Genomic DNA, 23,818 nt, shown 5'->3' with positions numbered 1-23,818 from the left:
TTCTAGTCCTACTGCAATTGCAGACATGCACAGAAAGCCCACACACTCAAGATAACCTGACTGATCATAAATGCTATTAGCAAGTCCATTGATTAGGAGTAGAAAAAGTTTCAATAAACCCTCCTTTAAAAAAAAAAAAATAATAATAATAATTAGAGGGCACTAGGGCACAAAGTAAAACTGTGCTTATTGTTTACTCAAGTTACTTATAATATGCCTCTCAAACTTTTGCTGAGACTTTATTCAACATGATTATCACTAAACCTGATTGAAGCTCCTTTAAGTATCTTATTAACACCATGGCTGTAAGTAGGGCTAGCTGAAATAATATTTTTTATGGTTCAAGTCTGAGTGCTTATATTGCCACATTAGCATAATTTCTAAGCTATTCATAATCATCAATACACTTATCCTAATAGTACCTGTGAAATTGCAAATTTTAGCCTAATGGAAGGAGAAAAATGAATAATATCTATTAAATTGTGATTATATCATCAACTAGGCTTGGTACTCACTCCATCCTCCCATGTCCTTTTGTCCACCCTTATAACATCTTTTTAGCTTCACACTCTTTCACCTACTTGAAAACATTCAAAGCCAACACACTGCATACTGTTAAGAGTTTCTTCCTGAAGAGAAATAATCTCTTCATCACACAAAAAGGTCAAAAAACTGAGTGGGAGAGGGAAATAACACCTCAGACTACGGGAATACCAGATGACAATTTATTCCAGCAATTAATTTAGCTTTCTTCTGCTAAATCAGTTCTTAACACTGTTGAACTCTCACTCTGTTTTAAAATAAAAGTAGTTGAAAGGCAGAGACATTACCAAGAGCCAAATTTCAACCTAAAGCAAAAGAAAACAAATGCATGTTAAATGGTCCTAGTTTCATGCTGATACTAAAAGGTAATTCCCAAGCCATAACTAGAGACAAGTTGACAAGTTCCATTAAAATAGTACTGATTGTCTCTTCACCAATATCCAATAAACACATTTTGTAGTCTGGTTGATGGCTACAAAAAAAAAAAAAAAAAAATCTGTAAGTTATCTGGAAAGGCAGAAATAAACTTTGGCTTTAGGGACATATCCAAGTCCTTCAATAGCAGCATTGATGGTCCCTATTATGCCAGTAGAAGTCTGATTCATTACATCAAGTGAACACTTGGCTGGTTGTCACTTTGGAAGCCAACTGACACCATTTGGATAAACTGTGCTCAGTTCAGAATTCTGACTTCTTCAGCTGCTTAGTATTGAGCCAGAAATATTTAGTACTATTCTTCTAAGAAGTTAATTTTACACCTGGCTTATCTATAATAATACAGAATTTGTGTCAATATTTGTAAGGATTAACTTGTTCTAGAGTAAACAGCTCAAAATTATTAGCCAATGTACAATTTGTAAAGCCATTATTTGCATGTTAAATATTAAAACAGCTCCAAGTCATTATTAAAAGTGGACATATGTTTTGAAAATGAAAAAGTGCAAGAAAGAATCACAGCGCATTATTTCAGGCATTTTTTTTTTGCCCCAGATGATTTTACCTGAAGACTTGTTTTAGTATTTTCTCACTAAGATAACAGTGATAAATTAAGAGAGAGTAATCTTTCAATACTATTGTGTAGGATCTCTAAAAATGAAACAGATACACAAGATAAGAGTACTGAAGGCCTTAAAGCAGCTACAGCATTATCATGAAGAAACAACTGACCTCTGTCAAGGTCACATGAACATTTTTCTGTTGTTTCACTGCTCTAACTAGCAGCTACTAAGCAAGCTGAATCCGAAGAGCAAATGCAAGATAATACCTCATTACTAGCAAGTGAAAAATAACTAGGATGAATTGTATTTTGTGCTTGTATTGACAATACCAGCAGTCGTCAAGCCATAGATTGTTACGTGGAAAGAGGAAATGGAGGCTTCTAACTAAGATAAATTTAACCTAACGCAAAACAGTATGCACTATACAAAGTGTCCTGGCTCAGACATCAGGAGTGATGATTACTGCCCATAAGGCTAGCTCCAGAACGCATTTTGACCTGACTGATAGGTATCTGTACACTGAAAAAAAGCATATTTACACAAGCCCAGGTCAGACTGATCAGATATATACATGATATCTGATGTAAGTAGGTAAATAGCATGCAAATTCAGGAGAAAACCCCAAAGCCTAAAGATTCAGCAATAAATACATTAGGCTTTTCCAACATACTGATGTCTCACTAGAGAGAAGAAAAAGGCAATGCTGTGTCATGAATTAAAAACTGGCTAAGCCACAGACAGGAAGTGGAAGCAAGTGATTCCTTCTCAATATTCACACAGTGATTAATTTATTTACTGTCCCGTAAAATGAAACTAGAAAGCAGATGGAACAGATGACATACAAATGACTTCCAAATTATGTAAGAAAAATTGAACAAAAACAGGTATTCTTTTTAAAAAGAAAGATTTCTCATTAATAAATACAATGAAACACTCCTAATAAGTAGATTTTAAGACACTGATGGGTGAAGTAAACAGGAAGAACAATAATCTATTTTGATGGCCTTTAAATCAGATTGTGAAGCTTAACACTAGAGAAATAAACAAAAAAAACTTGTCAGTAAGGTGGGACAAAACAGGATTATAAAATACAGTGACAGCTTGAGAGAAGTTCAAAGAGAAGCTTCTCACGCTACAAGAGTAACACAGCACACCACCTATTTATAAAACACATCATTTGATCCAAGAGACTAAGTGACAGCAAGTTCAACATGTTGGTTGACTTTAAGGCCAGGAGAGGTAGTTTGTTCTTATGGATTAGCCCAGCAGTTTCTGTATCAAATCTAGAGCTTCTATTTGGTCCGGTTACAAAGATACGAAATATTGATCAAAAACACTTTGAGCAGAGGTGATTCCCCATCTCCTCAGTAAGCTGGTCCATACACTTGCTACTCCAACTGATAAGAACAGATATGTTACTCTGGCCTGAACTCTTCTGGTACACAGGTCCAGCGATGCTGCTGCCTGATCTGTCAGCCAGGAAAGCACAATGCAGTACTAGCACTCTCTTCACTGTGCAGGAATCGAGGAAGCTCTTTGCTTTCTCTTTGTAAAGCTACACATGCCAAACTCTTTGGATTATCATTAAGAAGCATACTTGGCAAATCTCAAGTCACTCCACTCCTAAGTCTCCCAATTAATTCTAGTTTTCCAGCATCCTTTTTGAAGTCAGTCATATCATTTTAGCGACATGTGAAACCTGCAATAAGTAATACTTTCTCCTTCTACTCCAAAAATCTTTGGCTGCTTTACTTTTTTTTCTTTTTTTAACTGGAAGTAGGCAGAATTATCACAGCTCACTCTGTTAAAACAAACATCTAGATAAATTAGAATGAGACATTGAAGTCAGTCTGTAACACCACTTTTCCCAACTTTACTAATTGTTTGATTTTTGTATCAATTTTGTTCTTACAGATATTTTATCCTACATCATTTTTAAAGGTAACAGAGTTGGAATAATACAGATGATCCCTCATTTACTGCTGCTTGCAATCAAGTAAACAACTTTTAATCAGTATACATAGACAATGGTGCCTTCAGACAGTTTTCTTTTTTAAAATCCTACATTAAACCAAACACCTTATAAAACACATCGACAAGACTTAAGAAAAACAAGTATTTTGTTGAAATTAAGTTATGTTGATTGGGATGAATTACACTATCATCTTTAAATAATACAGCAAGTAGTTGATTTTTTTCCCTATTATACTGGCTCATAATGACATGAAATCACACTATGATTTCCATCATTTTTGATTTTCACACATGCCTTCTATCATCAAACCTTGGTATATGAAGGAATTTTTGAAGTTAAATACAAATTCAAAAATCAGTAAGAAAATATTCTGCATAACTTTAAATAGGAATAAGAAATATAATAAATAAGAAATTCCTTGTTATAAGCAGCCATTATACACAGATTATGCACAGATTTATACATTATATACAAATGGACATTAGAACTAACATCCAACTGTAATTCTGGTATTTGGAAAAATACGACCACTGTTAAGAGACAAGGTTCTAAATCAGATAAACCATTTTTCAAGGAGTTTTTATCCCCAAGACTTGCACAAAAGCACTAGCAATTATTTTTAACTGCTATATCTGCATGGTTATCCAAACACAGGCTGATGAAGGACTTTGCTACTAATCTTATATCACAGAGCCAAGCCGGGTGATAGTTGCCAGCTTTCCCATATTGCATTTGCTACATTGATTTTCAACCACATACAGTGCAGCAATACTCTTAAGATAAAAAGTATAAAGCAGAACTGGTAAACAGGTTTATAATCAACTTCATTAAATCACCACCAAGCAGCTTTGAGGCATACATTATCAGCTGTCCTACTTGGTCACTATAACCACGGCTACATTATTGAAACCATCACAGTACAATTTGGGTACTTCTGTAAATCCTCAATAACATCTGGAAATCTTATAGCCAACATAGTTAAATAACCAAGTTATTTTTAGCTACTTCTAAATAAAAGTTTATTTTGCAGAATTAATTATATTTCAGAATTAATGAAAAACAAATAGTTTGCTCAGACAATTTCTAATGACATTTTATACTTGTATAGTCTTCCATTTTAAAGACCCGTGTAAGTAGTAGCAGCTTCTCAGATAACTATTTATTATGCTGCACAGGAGGCAGTCCAGATTTACTTGATGTTCTAATATACTTTTCCCAGCATGTTCAGGGTTAGCTAGAAAAGAAAGTGGCATCCTGAGCTGGCAAAAACCTGCAAAAATGTAAGAGACAGTATCTCTCCCTCTAGGAGAGAGAGGAACAAGTGTTCTGTGCCTGCAATTCTGGGGAAAATGTCTTCAGATATGATTTCAGAAAAAAAGAAAACCCACAAGGTTAGAAAAATGTTCAACCCTCTCATAAGTACATGGAAGACCCTGGACACACCATTCACTAAACCACTGGGAGGAGGGGGAGAAACTTAATCTAAAACAACTTGGACAGCTATCAAAAGTAGTACAAACAAAGTAGTTTTATCACAGCCCATTTCTTGCTTTCAGTCATTATGTTTCATGCAGAAAGATATTTTTGATTTAAAGAGACAACTTTTTCCACATACTGCTTGTGCAAATCATTCCTCTAGTCCATAGCACTTCCTGAAAAAGCTTGCCCGTAGCCTGCTCTTATCCTCTCACCAAAAGAAATTATGAAGAGCCCTTGACAGTTGCCTTCTTTCTTAGGCATTCTGCTTCAATATCTGGTATTTTTGTAAGAGATATAACAGTATAACCAGTCTTTCTTAATCCCCTCTCTTACTGGAGCGTATTACAGAGGAGTAAAGCCTACTCTAGCAAAAGGCTTTTGTACATAACAATCCTGAAAATATTTGTTAACATAACGCTTTGTTTATTCAGTCTGGCAAATGCTTTTATTTTAACCTCAAGTATCTTTAGTAAATGTCAGTGGTAAACACAAATTCATAGTTGGCTAACAAGCTTCCCTTATGTGTACTTCTAATTAAGCTTCTTCCTAGATACAGAGTAATGTTTAAAACAAACATATTCTATAGAGAATCAAAGTAAATCAAATGATCACATATTTCTCTTCATGAAAACACACATTTAGATGGGCATCACAAGCAGAAGAAAAGGGATCGTGGTACCCATGCATAAAAATACTTCCATGCTTTTATTCTGGAATACAGAAAAATATTTGCTTGTCCTTTTCAGTTCTAATGCAAACTTTGATGTCTCTTCCACAGCAAGTAATGTAAGAATGCATACTCTTATTCAGAACTCAGTTGCCACTAAGAATTTATCTGTGTTTAAATATGCATAAACATACACTTATGCATAAGGATTTTTTAAACTAACCAGATTGCTGAATGGGTAAGAAAAAACTGCAATATGCTAAATGAGAGCTTCATTTTTTATGCAATGAAACATCAATTAACTTTAAGTTCTATAAGGTAGAGTGGCTTAAAAACTTCTGCTAAGACACTAAGCTACTTTTTCTTCTTACATATTACAGCAAACCCTGTCAAAAGACCATAAAAATTGATTTTATGTTTCCCTTCTCTTTATGCTAGGTGAACTAGTATAGATTTTTTTTCCCCTCAGTTTCTGATGAACAGAATCTTCCTTTATCTTACACCTTCCAAACTACTATGCCAATCGAAGCTGAGTGTTTTCTGGGTTCTAACAACTGATTTACACTACCAGTAAGATAGGAGCAAGTTTTGGATTATAAACCAAATATTATTTTATATTTACGGTTTTAAAAGAGCTGCTAGTCTGTCATTAGACACTCTGATACAGAGAATGTTTTATTCCATTTCCACTGCTATAGTATACATGGTAAGTGATATTTATTCAGTGGAAGTGTTAGAATTGCACAGTTAATCTATGAGCTACCTCTTTAAATTCCAGTATCAATCCTTAAAACGGATTTAGCATCTTTCGCATCAAACATTAATAAGGTTCACTTAGGCACTCTTAATGCGAAGGAAAATTGGGCTCGTATGAAATGGCTACACTGGAACATTTCATGCTTTTGCAAGTGCAGGAGCATGATTATTTCCTACAGTATGTCATTATCTTCTGCCCTGTGGTTCTTTTTTTTTTTTAAAAAAAAATCTTCTCACTCAGGCTGCCTGCACTATGTTTTCAAGCTATGTAGTTTTCAATTTATGAATTGCATGCACGCAAATTTTGAGTGACTATACCACAAGCCAAGTAATAGACCACATTAAAGTATATTCCCTTTGGACACTACTAATAGAACTACAATTGCAAAAATAGTTGGAAGAAAAAAAAAGATATATTTGACTGAAACATGGAAATCAGGTCATTTGTTTCCAATATAGGTGAGAAAATACTATTCCAGATGCACGTAGAATTTCCTTATACTTTTTCTGAACGGGTTTGTTTAAGCATAGCTAACAATATCAATTCATATACTCACAAGGCAAATCAATTTGTTGCCACCTTGTCCTTGTACCCAAAAGCTCTCCCCTGCCTTTTCAGGATCCCTTCTAAAACAACTGTTCATCTGTAACTCTAGATGTCACCCCACCAAGAAGAGGAGCCTCCTCCTGCGTCTACAATTACTGTCTTCTCTTTTTTAGGATTAAAAGAACTCTCTCAGATAATACAGCAGTTTAAACAACATGTAATAGATTAACAGAAAACACAGTTGGCAGATTGGATTTTTGAAGGATCAATATTGCAGCTGTTGATTAGTAGCAGGCTGTAGTTGCAAGCTACAACATATGTGTATCTAGAATTACTGTACTGAACATCTATACGGAAAACAGTATTCTGAAGACAGGGAAATACTACTGAATTACATCATTTTACATTAAGTTTACAAGGTCATAAGCACGGACTTTCCTCTTCTTCACTCACAAATGGGTATTAAGTAAGGAAAATAAGACTTGACAACCCTCCCCCTCCAAACAATCAAAGGAAATGATTTATTTGGATGCCAACATCTGTCTCCAGATTGTGGCCAAGCGCTTTTCTGCGCTTATTTGGAAAGCTTTTCCACTTGGAAAGCTTTCCAGTTACATTTACCTAGAGGTTTCTCTCTACCACTTCTCATCTGACAGAAATCACTCAGCTGGGTCTGATGAATAATAGCAAAAGGCAGCTTGTATCAGAGATGATTGAATTACAGATTGTTGAAAGTACTATAAAGGCTCATTCCAATGACTACATTTAATTTACTTACTATACTTGCTACTAGAAGCTGGTAGTTGTTTGATATCTTTATTTCACAAGACTTGAAACAAAAGAAACATTAACATTCTTCGCCACTTCCCAACTACTCTACCTAGAAGTTTTCAATAAGCCAATTTAACTTTTAAACAGAGCATTGATCCTGCATCTGCATCATATGTGGGCATGCAAAATGGGCTATAATATAATTGGAAAACACATCAAGGAAGTTGCATAAATAAAACGAAGGAAATAATGTCCAAGAAAGCAAGATGAAATTGCGAGGGGGGGGGGAGGAGAGAATAATAACTAAATAAGTAGCTTGATAACCTAAGTAATGGAGGATTTTTTGTTTGTTTGTTTTGAATTGGTGCGATAATTATTAGGTTTTGTCCGCCTGGCAGCAGGAAAGGTCAGTCCTGGGGAGGGTTGAGGGTGCTGGGGGGCGCAGCTCCCACTCCCGGGACAACCTCCATCCCCCATTCCCGCCGGAGGGGCAGGAGGAGGAGGAGAGAAGGGGGCGCCCAGGCACCGCCAGGTGGGAGAAGCAACTTGGATGGCGTCCGTCGGGGACCGCCCGCCCTCGGGCAGCGCTCCGCGGGCGTGGAGAAGAAGGGAGCCGAGCCCCGCGGCGGCCGCCGGCACCGGGCCGGCGCTCCCGCTCTGCCCGCCGCCCCCGCGGAGACCGGGGGGGGGGGGCCGGGATGTGTGCGTGTATGGGAGGGTGGGAGTGGGGGTGCGCCTAACCGCCGCCCGCGGCCGTTGGCGCGGCCGCCCCCGCAGCACGTGCTCCCCCCACGCGCGCGGCAGCCGCCTCGCCCTCCTCCCTCCCTCCCTCCCCCCCGCACACGGCCCCGCCCGCCGGGAAGCCCCCGCTGCCGGGCGCTGCCCGCCGCCCCGCGCGCTGCCTCACCTCCGGCGCTCTCCCCGCGGCGGCACCACACACGCGGGCGCTGCCCTGCCCTGCCCTGCCCCGCCCCGCTCCGCTCCGCCCGCCCGCGGAGGGGGGCCAGGCGGCGATGCTCAACGGGCGGCGCGGGGGTGCGCGGCGGGTCGCCCCCGCGCGGGCAGGCTGCCCCAGCGCCCCGCGGCGAGCCGGGCGGCAAGTTTCGGCGACGGCTGCGGTGGTGGCGGCGGCGGCGGCGGCGGCAGCGGGCGGGCGGCGGAGGCGGCACGGGGGCTGCGCGGCGCCGGGGAGCGCCACCACACTGCAGCGGCTCCAGGAATCCCTCCCGCGAGAGGCAGCCCATCACCCCCGGCCCGCCTCCCTCATTGGCTGGGAGGCGGGGAGCCTGGCGCCGCCAGCCAATGGCGCCGCGCCCGCTATGGGTGGAGCCGCGGCGGCGGTCGCGCCCATCCCGCGGCCGCGCGGTCCCTGGCTGCCCCGGCGGGCGGGGCCGCGCGGCGGGTGGGGGATCCCCGCGCATGGCCGCCGGGGTCGGCGCGGGGGCCGCGAGGCGGCGGCGTGGGCGGCCGCGCGCCGCGGCGGCCGTTGGGGCGGTTGGTGGAGGGCGACCGGGGCGGGGGAGGGGGGAGGTGTTCGGGGCTTCCCCGGCCGGTGCTCGGGGCTCTCCAGCAAGCGGCTGGCGCTGGGCGGCTGCGGGGAGGGGGCTGCTCCATCGGTAGCCGCGCTTGCACCAGAGCAGGGTTTCTCGCATTTTCAGGTAAGGAAATGTAACAGTTAACTTAATTCCGTAGGTCCCTCCACTCTGAACTGGAGCTTTGATTAACATTGGTCTCCAAAATGTAACTGTAACAAATTCAATTAACAGAGGCACATTTCTTCAACTTTTAATTAGATCCATCCTATTTGTCTAATGTTTAATATAACATAAAGAGCTACTCAGAATCCGGAGGGAAATGGGAATAGATTTAGATGTTAAGTTTAGCTTTTAAAGATACAGCAGGCTGAAGTTCTTTGTTCTTCAGCTTGTTATTGTTGAATGTATCTTCTCAAAGTCACAGGAGAAAAATAAAAATTTATTTACAAAGTCTAAAAATAATACCGTGATATTTGCATAATATTTTTCCCTGACCTTTAATTGACCTCAGGAAACCAAATATACAGGTTGCAGCCTATGCTTGATGCACAGCAGTACAGGATGCTGCTGAATCTTTAGTAACATATTTCATAACCATTTACTTGGCTTCACTTAGAACACATCTAACATATAGCTTAATATGATGCATAGCAAATGTGGGCATCCTTCAGCATGCCATCGTTTGCAGCCAACTGAGAAAGTCTTCAAGCTCTGAGGCATATCCAGAAGTAAGTGATTTACTTTGATTTCCACAAAACACCTACCCTACCTCTAGTTAGGTGCTGATGTTTGCCTCTGAAAAGTCACAGTCCTTTTCCAGCTCTGTTCAAATACATGTTTTCTGATCCCGTCTGTGCTAGACATGTCATCTGTTAGTCATATTATAATATGTGTCTTTCGTATATAGGCAGATTAGGCCATGAGAGGGAAAGGGGAAAGGAAAGGAAAGGAAAGGAAAGGAAAGAAAAGGAAAGGAAAGGAAAGGAAAGGATGGTTCTTCCTGACCTGCACAGAAGAAGGCAGAAGCAACTGCTGTAACTTTTCCTGTGCACGCAACATACAGTCACCAGTGCCCAGATTTCTCTGTGTAATTTCTCTGTCCCAATACAACAGATCTCTGTAATTGTTTTGTCTAGGATCATTTATCTGGTCAGTTTAAAAAAAAAAAAAAAAAAAAAAAAAAAAAAAAAAAAAAAGCTATTTTATTGCTGATAACTGTATGAACCTGGTGCTATGTTCCTAAGAGCAAAACAAGCAGAAGTCTGTGGGAGTCTTGCATTCACAAGGCATGACACATCATACCCTGTCTTAGTGTTGGAGCACAGAAAAAATATCATTTAGGCCCAATGGTGCTGCCCTAGTGTACAGACAGTAAGAAACAGAAATCTCTCTAGCAGTAGCCCTGTAGAGTGTAGACTGTCCCTTTCTCACTCATTATTGGTGGGAGACCATACACAGAGGCTGTATGGGGGACATTTCACCTGATCTCCTTTCTAAGATTGGTAATTTGCGCTGGAAAAAATTGCTGCAGAAGTTTCGTTCCTTTTAGCACACATACTGTACTTGCTTTGGTTCCTTTCAGACCAGCTTTCAGAAGCTGATTCGTATAGAAAAAGGTCGCTGATCATATAAACAAGTTCTACTTCAGTACTGCATCCTCAAAGAAATGGAAAGTTACTGTCCAATCACAGTGTTTAATTAAACATAAAGAAGCTGTGAAATTTGAGGGAGAACATGCATGTCCTGAATGGGCAAAGAAGTTCTAGAAGAGCTCAGGAGCCACTAGATGAATATTTCAAGTACCGGCCAAATGCTCATCACTAAATTCACAAAATACAGATCATTGCATTTATCATTATTACTATTATTGTGTCTTCCACAGTTGTGTTCAGAAAAGGAGAAGATGTCCTATGTTGAGAAAAAAAAAGAAGAAATGCACAAAGCCAGAAGAAATGATGTTCTAAAATGTTAGACCTATTCTATTTTGTTCTTATAATGCTTATTAGTGCCTCAAAAGAGGATCTTAAGTGATGTCTACTGTTCAGATATTCAGTCAGGAATCCTGTAAAGTATGAATGAAGAACTATACTCTGATTTTTCCCTCATATCTCTTGTTTTTAATTTAAATTTTGACTGAGCCAGAGGTACAGGAGCATCTGGAAAGAATCTGAATAAAAATGCAAGACCAGAAATAATTCAACATTGCATTTTTATTTTTTGTTTCCTGTGAACTATTTTCTTCAAGGTAAGACCTCAATATTAGAAAGTAATATGATCCATAAAAGGTAAATTTTGAAAATAAGAGACTCTTGCTTGCTTCATTAAAAAATGAGAAAGCATGGGCAGAGGCCAAAGAAAGCAAAGTACTTTCAGGCCTACCCAGGGAAATTTTACAGCTCATAAAGAGTAGCTCCATCAGCCATTGTGTGACCAAGTATCAAGACTGCCACAATTAGATGTACAAGATGGAAAATGAGGGCAAATCGGCTGTGGGTGAATGAGCAAATGATATTGATGGCATATTAACTTACTTACGAGATAGAATTTAGAGCTGTAAACTAACAGGGATTGAACTGTGTCCAGTCTTGTGTTGCCAAAGTTCACAGGTACCTATTTTTACCAGAAAGAGACTTTTATTTTGTTCTTCATTCTCATTTTATTTCATTCTCATTGTTCCCTTTTTCATGTGTGTGTGTTTTCTATTCTCAGGTATTTGGGGCAGCTCATATACCTAAAGACGAAGAAACTAGCTTTTGATTAAGTAGATGGGACAGCATTTAAAAAGAGGTTCTGATTCTGAGAGCATGTTTCTAAAACTGTCCATCTTATGAAATGAAATGTCCACTCTTTACAGTTCAGTGAGTATCCCAGGGCTGGTATATACAGCTGAAAACTAGAATCTTGAGATTCCATTTTATAACACTATAATCTCACCACTGATTTCAATTTCAGGTGACAGTGATGTATTTAGAAGGCACATTCTTAGTCAGAAAGTCAAGTCTACATCAGGAGAACATGAAACAGTTGAAATCAAAGAGAGAAAGCTAAATCCCAAGAGTGGGAATTAACCTTCAGTAAAACAAATAAATACTAGAGTAACTACTCAGCTGTACACAGCTAACAAAAGCAAGTGTGTCATGTAAAGTCTCTTTGAAGATGATTTTTGGAGCAATGTGTGAGATGAGTTGGACAGAGGGAGTGGAGGGAAGTTTTTTTTTCATTCTAGTTATAAATCAAAGGGTAAAATCAAAGAACAAGAGTTCTTGTTAGTCCATCAACTGATATTTATCTCAGCATGTCATTTTGATTTTATTGTTTTCTTGCAGTTGATCTCTACGCATCTGCTGCTTCTTGTAAGTTGTTTAGGCAGAGATGGCTTCTTCTGGTCTGCATTTGTGTAGTACCTCACACAAGAGAGCTCCTGCTTTGTGCCCAGGGCTCCTGGACACTGTGGTAATATAAATGAAAATGGTAACAGAGGTACTCTTTTATGAGGGAGTATTCAGGTGTAATCAAACTAACCTGTATGTGTTTTGCACAGATGTCAGCTGCATAATGCAAAGATCTATCTGAGTCAGTGTCAGTCTGTTCCCCTGTAGATGGTGCCCCTAGTTCAGGGATTGTGTTTTGGGTTGACAGCTATGTTTTCCTAATCTTCCTCTTTGCTTTGGAAATCAGCTTTCTCCATAAAAAAGAGAGAAACTTGTACTTCTGGAAAACAGCATTTTCACAGTGGGAAGGACAAAGTAGACTGAAGTCTTGGTTTTCTTTTCAGGCAGAATCTCCTATATAAAATGAAGAACTACTGAACCATAGATTCTAGCATTCCGCAGATATTATTAATCTCCAGTCTTGCCCTACTGTGATAAATATTACAGCTTCCCCAGTGTAAGATTTCTAATCACTAGTGACCATATATATCATACAGACGACTGTGTAATAAAAAGAATAGAAAGTGGAACTTCTAATTTAATTTTGTGGTGCTGACCTTCACAAAGCAGAAGGAAGAGCTCTGTAATGGCAGTCAATGTTACCTCTGAGGAGAGGGTCGAGAGTTAAACAAGGTCTTTTCAAATGGATACACGATTGTCACAATACGCATAAGAGACATCCTTGTCATTCCATTGTCTCTGCTAGCTATAAAATAGGGATGACATTAACTCAATCTTGCTAGCCTCGGATGAATTGCGTGTGTAAGTGCAAAATATGCTACTACCTTGAGAGCAGAGTGAGAGTGAATATATATTAGAAGGCATCATTAACTCAGACTAAGATATAGATAAAAACTTAGGCTCCAGGCTTTCTACATTTCATGTCTCTAATTTGAGAGCTCCACAAAACCTTCATCATGCAGCAGACATACAAGGATCACAAAAGGCCAACCCAGGCATGAAGCATGACAAGCTCTATCATTTATGTATGCAGAGTAGGCCAAGAACATCCATGTGAAGAAAAAATAGGATAAAGTTGTTAGACAACAAAACCAGTTAATGTGCTTTTAGATTTCAGAAGTCAGTATTTTTGAATATCAGTACTTGGATAAATAAATTTTCAATGAATTTGTTTGCATTTAGATCACATAGTCATTTTTTCAAAGGCATAGAGAAATTTCCCTAGTTCATTTATTTATTTTCCCTAGTTTATTTATTATTTATTTAAAGTACCAAATACAAGCTTCAGGATTTTTTTTATGTGACAGTCACCATCTCATAATACGGTTTCCTTTTTTTTAATGTATATATTTTCCTTACAGAAACACAGTCACTGCACAATTCCTATGCTTAGACTACTGTTGGGACCTAAAAGCTTGCAAACCCCATACCTAAATGAATTAGAAATTGTATGTCATTAATATAACTAGGAGGGAAATATTTTTAATTACAATTTCTTCATAGCTAAGTTTTAGCCTATATGCAATTTAGTAAAGTAGTTGCTTCTGGCAATTCTGTCTGTCAGCACCATTTTGTTTGCAAACGAAAAGGCTGGCTTTGTTTCCTGTACTGCTTTTTCTATAGCATATGCCATATCCTTCAAATTACATGACCATAAGACTAAAGCTCTGTGAATGTAACTGTATTGTTAATATGCTAAGGTCACTGGAAGTGGCATTTCCACAAAACTTAGTAGATATTTATCCAAGTCAAAACTGAATTTTTAATCATTGCAATGGGTTAACTTTAAAAAAAATCGTTTTTAAGCAGAAGAAAAAATAAATCCTACCCGGTGAACCTAATTTTCCTCACAATTACACCGGTATAAATCTCTAGTAAGATATGCTGTCTTAAAAGCATAGTCTCCATGAATGCTATCTTCCATAAATCAAGTTAACTTAGAGATTCAAAGAAGAAGTTAATGTGGCAATGAATAATTTTAATTCAAGTCCTGAGCTTACATACAAAGTTTTGAGGTAAGGGAGACTCCAATTGCACACTGGAGACAAAGTTTCTTCCTTCTTCAGTAGTGCTTACTAAATCTGGGGCAATGACTGGTGAACAGTATCACCATCCCGAGGTGCTCATAAATCCATGAATAAGAATCTACCCATCTCCTTCCTTGTTTCTGGTTTTGACCTCCATTTTAGTTACTGTTCCTTCTACCTTCCTTCTCCTCCATATTACTTGTTCATCTGGGAATGTATTTGTAACAACTTTGCTAATCTTACTGAGAAATGATCTGGACAATCACAATTGTCCTCTTCATCCTTGACACCAAACCAAGCAATTCAGAGACTCTCATATCAACTCAACCCAGGGCCACACAATAGTTCTTAACTCCACTTTGCCTCCAGAGATAATTCTACATTTTTTGTGGCCATTTCTTTCTAGCTATAAGGACCATACCAGTGTATATCCCAGTGCAACGTAGGAGTGAAGCAGTGAAACGAGACAGGAGCAAGCCCATCACTAGCTGTAAAACTCCTCCTGTTATTTCTTTCCAACTTGTGAAAAGGAATTTATCTTCCCATCTCCAGTGTCTTCCTAAAATTTTGTCTTATGAGAACTGGGAAGGAAAGATGAGCCTGTTTCTCCAAGAAACAGGATTGATGCTTCTCTCTTAGGGATAGAAGTAAAGAAGGCAGTAAGAATTACAATTTCCTCCTCTGTTTTGGTAAGTACAATAATGAAGTGTTCCCTGCTAAGTAATGGAAAACTCACTAAATTACTAATTTGTTTTTAATTCTTGTTTTTGTGTAACAGAAGTAACGAGTCAGGAATTATACTGAATGGATAAAACAAAAAATGAAAAGAATAAAAACAGAATAAAAGCAATTTAGGACAGAGATAACAAAGTATAAAGGTTCTCATCACTAGAAGCCCATCCTTGCCTAGAGTGAAATCAGACTAAGAGCTTGCTAGCTTAAGAACCCAATAATTTGATCCTAGGAAAAAGTTCAGCCCAGAAGAGTATTTAGTACTAATCAGTTTAAGGATTTGGGGCAATATCTTCTTGTCCTTAAATGTCAGATTTCAAAGAAATGGTGATTTTATATTATCTTTGATGTTGGAACTCTAAATTAAAATGTTCTTTCTAAAGATAAGAGCCTAGATTAAGTTACCCTGAAATTTACAATGGACTCCTTCATGCCTTAACTTTCTTGCTTCTGCTGGAATCTATGACCCACACTTTCCATGCCATAATCACAGAAAGGCATTACAATCATTATTCGTTCATATATCATATAACTTCATAAATTGAAGGTATCTGCAGAATAACCTCAGGGATTTATTAGAGCAACAGTCATGCCTCCTAAGTTTAAAAAGGCCTGTTCAATGCTAAACCTTTTTATTAACTAGCTCTTCACTTTGGCTTTTCCTCTGAAAATTATTAAGCTTCATCTCAGACCAAATTGATTTCTTAAGGAAAGTGGTCATGCCTTTTTTTGTGTGTTACAGGGGTTCATAAAAATGTCCACGTTTGGCTTTTTCAAAAAGATTTATACTGGTTTGTTTTGTCTTGTACTCTAATTCAAGTGGAACTTGTTTGATTTGTCTTGCAGTTTCTTCTCCTAAAAAAATCCTGATAGTTTTCTTTGACTGAAAGAGGATATTTGCTGAAGTTATTTACAGTTTAATTGCCAGTTTAATTACAATCTAATGTCTCCTTTACTGTGACACACTCTACTCTGCAGGCTGAGCTGGAATAGATTACAGAAGTCACAGTGGCAATAGATTCACCCTCGTCTGGAGTTGGACAGCCTCATGCTCTTGTCAGAAGAGCAGCCCTAAAAACCAGCACTGACTCTCTAGTGCTGATTACAACATGAAGAAAATTCTGACCAAACATTTCAGTGCTTTAACCATGTCTTGAATAGACAGAATATTATAGGGGTTTCCACTAATTTCTGTACTGCTGCTATGTTGGTGAACATACTGGGGAATCTCCTACAAAAGACTCGTGCTTATTGGCATGAGTATAGAGAGTAGTTGGTGCTTTTTGTGTGTTTTACCTCTCTTCAGTATGGATGCTGTTGTACCACATCTGACCAGTTCAGAGTCCTACAAAAGATCCCAGTAATTTTTGTCTCGTGCAAGGGTTGTAACCCTCACTCCCATACTACAAAAACCTTCAATTGGAAAGTACCTTCAGGGGTTATCTAGTTGATCCACTGGCTCAAAGCATATCTGAATAGAGCAGGTTGCTGTGGGCCTTGTCCAGCCAAAATCTGAGTATCTCAAAGGATGAAGATTCAAAAACCTTTCTGGGTAATCTGGTGCAATATTTGATAGTCCTTGTGGTGAAAAAAAAAGAGTTTTCCTTGTATCTAATTGGAATTTCATGTGTTCCAAATTGTGTCTGTTGCCTATTACCAAGGACCTTTGGGAAGGCTCTGACTCCATCTTCCCTATATCCTCCCTTTCGATAGTGATAAGAAGGCAGCAGTAAGATCTCCTCTTAGCCTCCCAGGCAGCAACATGGGCAGGCTGCTCCACAAGGGAAGACAAGCCAGGAGCTAGTCAGTCACAGTAATGCACACAGAGGCAGTGACTTCCTTTTCAAGGAGCTAGGAAATTCAATCAGCAAGTCAGGGTCAAGATCAGGTCCAGCGACAGTCTGGTGAATAGGGTCAGCCACAGTCCAGTGGTGACCCAGTAAGCCCTTAATGTTGAGGCAGGTGCAAGATCAAACCAGAAAGTCAAGTCATCAGGTCAGGAATCAGGGTTAGAATCAGGGAGGTGAGAGATCGGTGCAGATGTAAATGCAGTGTAGCTCAGGAGGATAACAAGGGCAAAGTCTTCAGCTGGAAAGCAGCTCTCAAGCAAAGGTGGAGGGAGCCCTCACTGGAGCCTCTTTCTTCACAACAGCTCTTACTAGCAAGCTTGAACACTAGCAGTTAAAAAAAAAATCGAAGGGGATGGGGACCTGACATAGCCTTCTCTTCTCCAGAGAAGAGAACAAATTCAGCTCTGTCAGCCTCCCCTCATGCTCCAGGAACTCTCCAGGCCCTGATCATCTAGCTAACCCATCTCTGGATTCACTCCAGGATGTCAAGTCTTTGTTGTACTGCAAAGTCCAAACCTGAACATAGTACTCAAGATGTGGTTTTACAGGTACTGAACAGAGGGAAAGGATGGCTCCCCTTGACCTACTGGCCTTTTCTCTTGCTAATACAGCCAAACATTTAGTTTGTCCTTTACTGTTTGTCTTTGCTGCCAGGACATGCTGCTGACTCATGTTCATGTCTCCTAGTCATGGTTATAGAGCTGGCCCTTAATCTGTTGTGAAACTGAAGCACCTAAAGGCAGCATGTGTGTCTGCCCAGCCACGATCAGAACCAGCCAAAACTGGGGCAGCTTTCCACACCTGCTTCATGAAATCTGTGTCAGGGAGGCCATGAGCCAATCTCTGAGGGCCCATAACCATCCCCGTTCGGCAAGGGCTCCAAACCAGCTTGCCAGGCCTGAAAGCCTGCAGCTGCTGAGGTAGTTGATGACTCAGGGGAAGGAATCTGCTGTCATGACTATACCTTGTTGATGTCACTGTCTTCCTACATGGAAAGACTGCCTATTGCAGCGGTGGCGTTATCTGCTAAAGGGACTAAATACGTCAGAGATCATATTGATCATATTGATCATTGAACATACATGCTGCTGACAGGAGGAGAGGGTCAGGCTTCTCAGACAAATGTGACAGCTTCAGGCTGCCAGCATTAACAGATTCAAGAGGAGATGGCACTGCAGGAGCAACAGAAAGCTCTGGAAAAGTCTCATTAGTTCTTCTCCTAACCTCCTCAACAGCAGAAGGGGAAACTATGGGATAATCATATATATAGATCCTATATCCTCTTTAGGAAAGGATAGATAGCAGGAACCAGCTTGGCAGCCTGACACTTTTGTCTGGCAACAAAACACATCACAAGCCGGACAATGTGACTCTGGCTCAGTGCAGCCCACGCACACCATTTAGTATGTGCATATATATCAGGGAATATAATCCTTCCTAGGCATCTGAAGCTGATTTGTGTACCTGGGCACAAAGCAGGCCCTAGGCCCAGCTCTACTCTGCTTTTCTAGCCATGCATTAATTTTGAAACTGCATCATGCACACTGAGAACAAAAATGTGCTGTGGGATCTTAGTGACAGCTTTCTTGTTAGGACTGTTATTTACTTGCATGGCATGGCCATGATATGATTGCAACCCCCCTTTTTTTTTCAGGAAACCTCCCTGTGAAGACTAACCCCTATCTACCTCTGTTCCAACAGAAAGGCTGTTTCAAGATCCCTCATGCCCACCTACCTCAGAACAGGCTTATCCAGTCCTTTCTGAGACTACAGGGGCAGGGGCATGAAGTAGCTGGCACTCTAGCAGAATGCAAAAGCAAAGGGAACAGTGGCTTTTGTTATTGGAGCTCAGGAGTTAGCATTAGTTCTATTGCAGCCTTCCTTTGTGTTACATGCATGCAGATGACATCCTGAGCTGCTCTTCTGTAATGAGAGAGGATCCAGATCCACTGTCTATTGCTGCACTGAACAAGGGAGTTAGAGGGTTCTGTTCTGCTGTGGCTAGTCAAGGCAAAAGTATCTTTAGCAGCTTCACAAAGCTACAGAAGGCAAAACAGGCAGATACCTGACACAATGAATACTCCTGGCATGGTAAAACAAGGATAACATTTACTCCCACACAAGTCCAGGTTGCAAATACATAGATCCTATACCTTCCTTTGTAGCTAGTTATGCAGCCTCTCATTGACAAAGGCCTACAGGATGGAAGATTTATATCCTTTTCTCCTGTTGTAGAACTAGACCACCTAGGATGGTGATTAACTGATATGAATACAATTTATGGCTACAAAAAGTTGGGGAAGCTGTGTTATGCCAGGCAGTGGAGGAGAACAGGGATTCATCTGAAATCATTCAGTTATGAGTGACATACAGGAAGTTTTTGTACATCTCTATCATCTTAAGAGAAGATTTCCCAGCCCAAACTAATGACCAGGAATGATTAAGCTTGAAGGACTGATGACTACTTGCTTAGATCAGGAGCTCTGGAGGAGTATGCCATACAGCTGACAACTGTGACCACTGTCATCCTGAAAACCTGCTTTTGGTTGCTCTAGGCCATGAGAAGATTGTTGGAACTGATCTCACAAACATCACTTCCTCCAAGCTCAAGAGCAGTGCATCCCTATGAGTAAGAAGTGCAGCAAAAGGGGCAGGAAACCTATATGGGTGAGCAAGAAGCTCCTGGCCAAATTCAGACAGAAGAAGAAAATACACAGAATGTGGAAGAGGGGACAGGCTACTTGGGAGAATTATAGGAATGCAGCCAGAGTATGTAGAGATGCTGCAAGGAAGGCTAAGGCCCAGCTGGAATTGAGTCTGGCAAGGGATGTCAAGGACAACAGGAAGGGCTTCTTCAAATACATCAGCAGCAAGAGGAGGACTAGGGAAAATGTGGGCTTGCCACTGAATGGGGTGGGGGCCCTGGTGACAAGGGATACAGAGAAGGCAGAATTACTGAATGCCTTCTTTGCTTCAGTCTTCACTGCTAAGGGCAGCCCCCAGGAATCCTGCAGCCTGGACATGAGGGAGAAAGTCCAGAGAACGGAAGACTTTCCTTTGGTTGAGGAGGAAAGGATTAGAGACCTTCTGGGCAGGCTAGACATCCACAAATCCATGGGCCCAGTTGAGATTCACCCACGGGTATTGAGGGAGTTGGCGGATGTTGTTGCCAAGCTGCTCTCCATCATCTTTGAAAGGTCCTGGAGAACTGGAGAGGTGCCTGAGGACTGGAAGAAAGCCAGTGTCACTCCAGTCTTCAAAAAGGGCAAGAAGGAGGACCCAGGCAACTATAGGCCAGTCAGCCTCGTCTCCATCCCTGGAAAGGTGATGGAACAGCTCATTCTGGATGTCATCTCCGGACATATGGAGGAAAAGAAGGTGATCAGGAGTAGCCAGCATGGATTCACCAAGGGGAAATCCTGCTTAACCAACCTGATAGCCTTCTAGGATGGAATGACTGGCTGCGTAGATGAGGGGAGAGCAGTGGACGGTGTGTACCTTGACTTCAGCAAGGCTTTTGACACTGTCTCCCAGAACACCCTCCTAGAGAAGCTCAGGAAGTGTGGGTTAGACGAGTGGACAGTGAGGTGGATTGAAAACTGGCTGAAAGGCAGAGCTCAGAGGGTCGTCATCAGTGGTGTGGAGTCTAGTTGGAGGCCTGTGGCTAGTGGCACCCCCCAGGGCCCAGTACTGGGTCCCATCCTGTTCAACTTTTTCATCAGTGACCTGGATGAGGGACAGAGTGCCTCCTCAGCAAGTTTGCTGATGATACCAAGCTGGGAGGAGTGGCTGACACATCTGAGGGCTGTGCTGCCATTCAGAGAGACCTGGCCAGGCTGGAGAGCTGGGCAGAGAGGAACCTCCTGAGGTTCAACAAGGGCAAGTGCAGAGTCCTGCACCTAGGGAGGAATAATTCCACACACCAGTACAAGCTGGGGGCTGGCCATCTGGAGAGCAGCTCTGCAGGGAAGGACTTGGGAGTGCTGGTGGATGACAGGTTGACCCTGAGCCAGCAATGTGCCCTTGTGGCCAAGAAGGCCAATGGTATCCTGGGCTGCATTAGAAAGAGTATTGCCAGCAGGTCGAGGGAGGTGATCCTAATGTTATTCTAAAGTGAATTATTATGCTATGTATGCAATATGCTTACCTTTACTACACCAGTGGTAAAGCTAGCGTAACAATGAAAAGAGGAGACTGTTCTAATGGCACGGAGAACATACTATGTATTTGAAACTTGGTTTGGAATTGAAAAGAGTCAGGTACTAGCTGGAGAAAGATGAAAAAGGGTCTTTCTAATATTGTTTCTTTAAATCTAATGGGTTGCTGGAACTCTCTGGAACAATTTTAATGTATGGAGCAAAGTCTTTCACTTTCTAGAACTATGATTTAAATATCCAATTTCAGTAACAGTTCCATTTACAGCACTTTTTTTTCCCAGAGAACTGTGTATATTTATTCTTTCAATGGAAAAAAAATCAAATGGCTTGTTCCATGAGAAAAAGTAAAATAAATGTAATATTTGTGCCAACAGATGACAATGCATTTCACTGCCTTTCTTCTCTACTTCCTTTCATTTCAAAGCTGCTAGAATGTATACTTCTGGAACAGCTTTTGCTATATATCCTTGTCTTCAGATCACACTACTTCAGACAGAAGAGTATTGGAGAATTAACTGAATTAAAATTCTCCTAATAAGCCACTCAGAAGTGGCTAATATCATGATAAACAATCTCTGCAGCTCTTGCTGGAACCACCAGCACTATCTGAGGTTGAATATTATTATTATTATTATTATTCAATATCCTCTCCCTCAGGATGTCATTTCTGATGTGATTTTCTAATCAGTTTTTTTCATTTTTAGTTTCTTATCTTGACTTCTGTATCCTTGCCATAATATTTATGAATGTTCCACGTAAGAACTGTAATTAAACTTCCTTTTTTTCTCTGTGCTTTTAGCCTCTAATGCACAATACGATATTATAGTCCTAAATTAGAAGAGTCAGAATCCACTACTGTAAACTCCTGGGAAGGTTTCCAGAAGTACATTCTGGTTTGGGTCATGTAATCAATTGCACTGACATGCTACTCTACTGATAATGGTGTACAAAGATCTCTGTACAGATATAACAAGGATCTAGGACTTCTGTGAATCCGAATTTCTACAGTGGTGCTCATGATGAAAGGGACCAGATAATCTAAGGTCTGAGAATGTTCATGACCAGTTCTCTTCCAACTACTTCATAACTTAACCCTCATCTATTTCTGATATGTAGATGTGAGTACTGTCATTTAAATGAAGGTACCTGCATACTTCAAGTCAGTCTGTTCTTGTTCTTCACAGTGTGAGATGTGTTTAGCTATGGGAGCACAGCTTTATTTTTCTAAATTTCATGTTTTGTTTGTATTTAAGTTCATCATTTTACTCCCAGTTCTCTATAGAATACAAATTCTTCCTCCATTTTTTCCTGCCCTAACGCTGCATGTAATATTTAAATCTCATTTAAACTAGGCTTAACATATTCTTCCTGTATGTGACTCAGTCTATACAGGATGCATTATTTAGCCCAAATTTTCCATTACTAAACCCCTCAGAAATGTAACACTTATAACTGACAATTTTGGGATATGACATTATGTTTTCCACTTGGACAATTTTAATGGTCTCTTGTCTGGTTTAGTAGAATCTACACTTTTCAGGTTAGAACTAATTTAGAAGGGTGAAGCTAGTTTGATCTTTTGCTGTCCTAACTTCTCATATTCAAATTTTTTACTTAAATGTCTCAATTCGCTTCTAGTTCTTCATATATTCACTTATTGGCATTGGCTCTAAGAATGTTGGTCCTTTGCTCAATCTCGGTGTCTTTCTGGAGATTTCCTTCATAGAATCATAGAATCAGTAAGGTTGGAAGGGACCTCCGGAGATCATCTAGTCCAACCCCCCTGCTCAGCAGGGTCACTTAGAGCATGGCAGACAGGGTTGCATCCTTGCATCTAGGTGGGCCTTGAAGATCTCCAGAGAAGGAGACTCCACAACCTCTCTGGGCAACCTGTTCCAGGGCTCCGTTGCTCTCACAGAGAAGAAATTCCCCCTCACGGTCAGGCAGAACTTCCTGTGGTTCAATTTCTGCCCATTGCCTCTTATCCTGTCACACGGGACAACTGAAAAGAGTTTGTCCCCATCCCCTTGACACCCTCCCTTCAGGTACTTGTACACATTGATAAGATCCCCCCGCAATCTTCTCTTCCCCAGGCTGAAAAGGCCCAGCTCTCACAGCCCTTCCTCACAGGGGAGGTGCTCCAGCCCTCTGATCATCTTTGTAGACCTACGCTGACTCTCTCCAGTAGCTCTATGTCTCTCTTGTACTGGGGAGCCCAGAACTGGACACAGTACTTGAGATGAGGCCTCCCCAGGGCTGAGTGGAGGGGCAGGATCACCTCCCTCGACCTGCTGGCAATACTCTTTCTAATGCAGCCCAGGATACCATTGGCCTTCTTGGCCACAAGGGCACATTGCTGGCTCAGGGTCAACCTGTCATCCACCAGCAC

General features: G+C 40.8%; 1 protein-coding gene across 2 annotated transcripts in view; it reads right to left on the bottom strand.

Moving 5' to 3' along the window:
* SYT1 (synaptotagmin 1) overlaps window positions 1–8,780 on the bottom strand; it is a 345,804-nt gene extending 337,024 nt beyond the window's left edge. For both annotated transcript variants that reach the window (XM_062568014.1, XM_062568022.1), the window contains exon 1: window positions 8,644–8,780. The gene's annotated coding sequence lies outside the window, so the exon portion shown is untranslated. The remainder of the gene's footprint in view (window positions 1–8,643) is intronic.
* Window positions 8,781–23,818: the final 15,038 nt, after the last annotated feature.

Source organism: Rhea pennata, chromosome 1, assembly GCF_028389875.1.
Source record: "Rhea pennata isolate bPtePen1 chromosome 1, bPtePen1.pri, whole genome shotgun sequence".
Lineage (NCBI taxonomy): Eukaryota > Metazoa > Chordata > Aves > Rheiformes > Rheidae > Rhea > Rhea pennata.
This window is presented reverse-complemented; position numbering and strand designations above follow the sequence as displayed.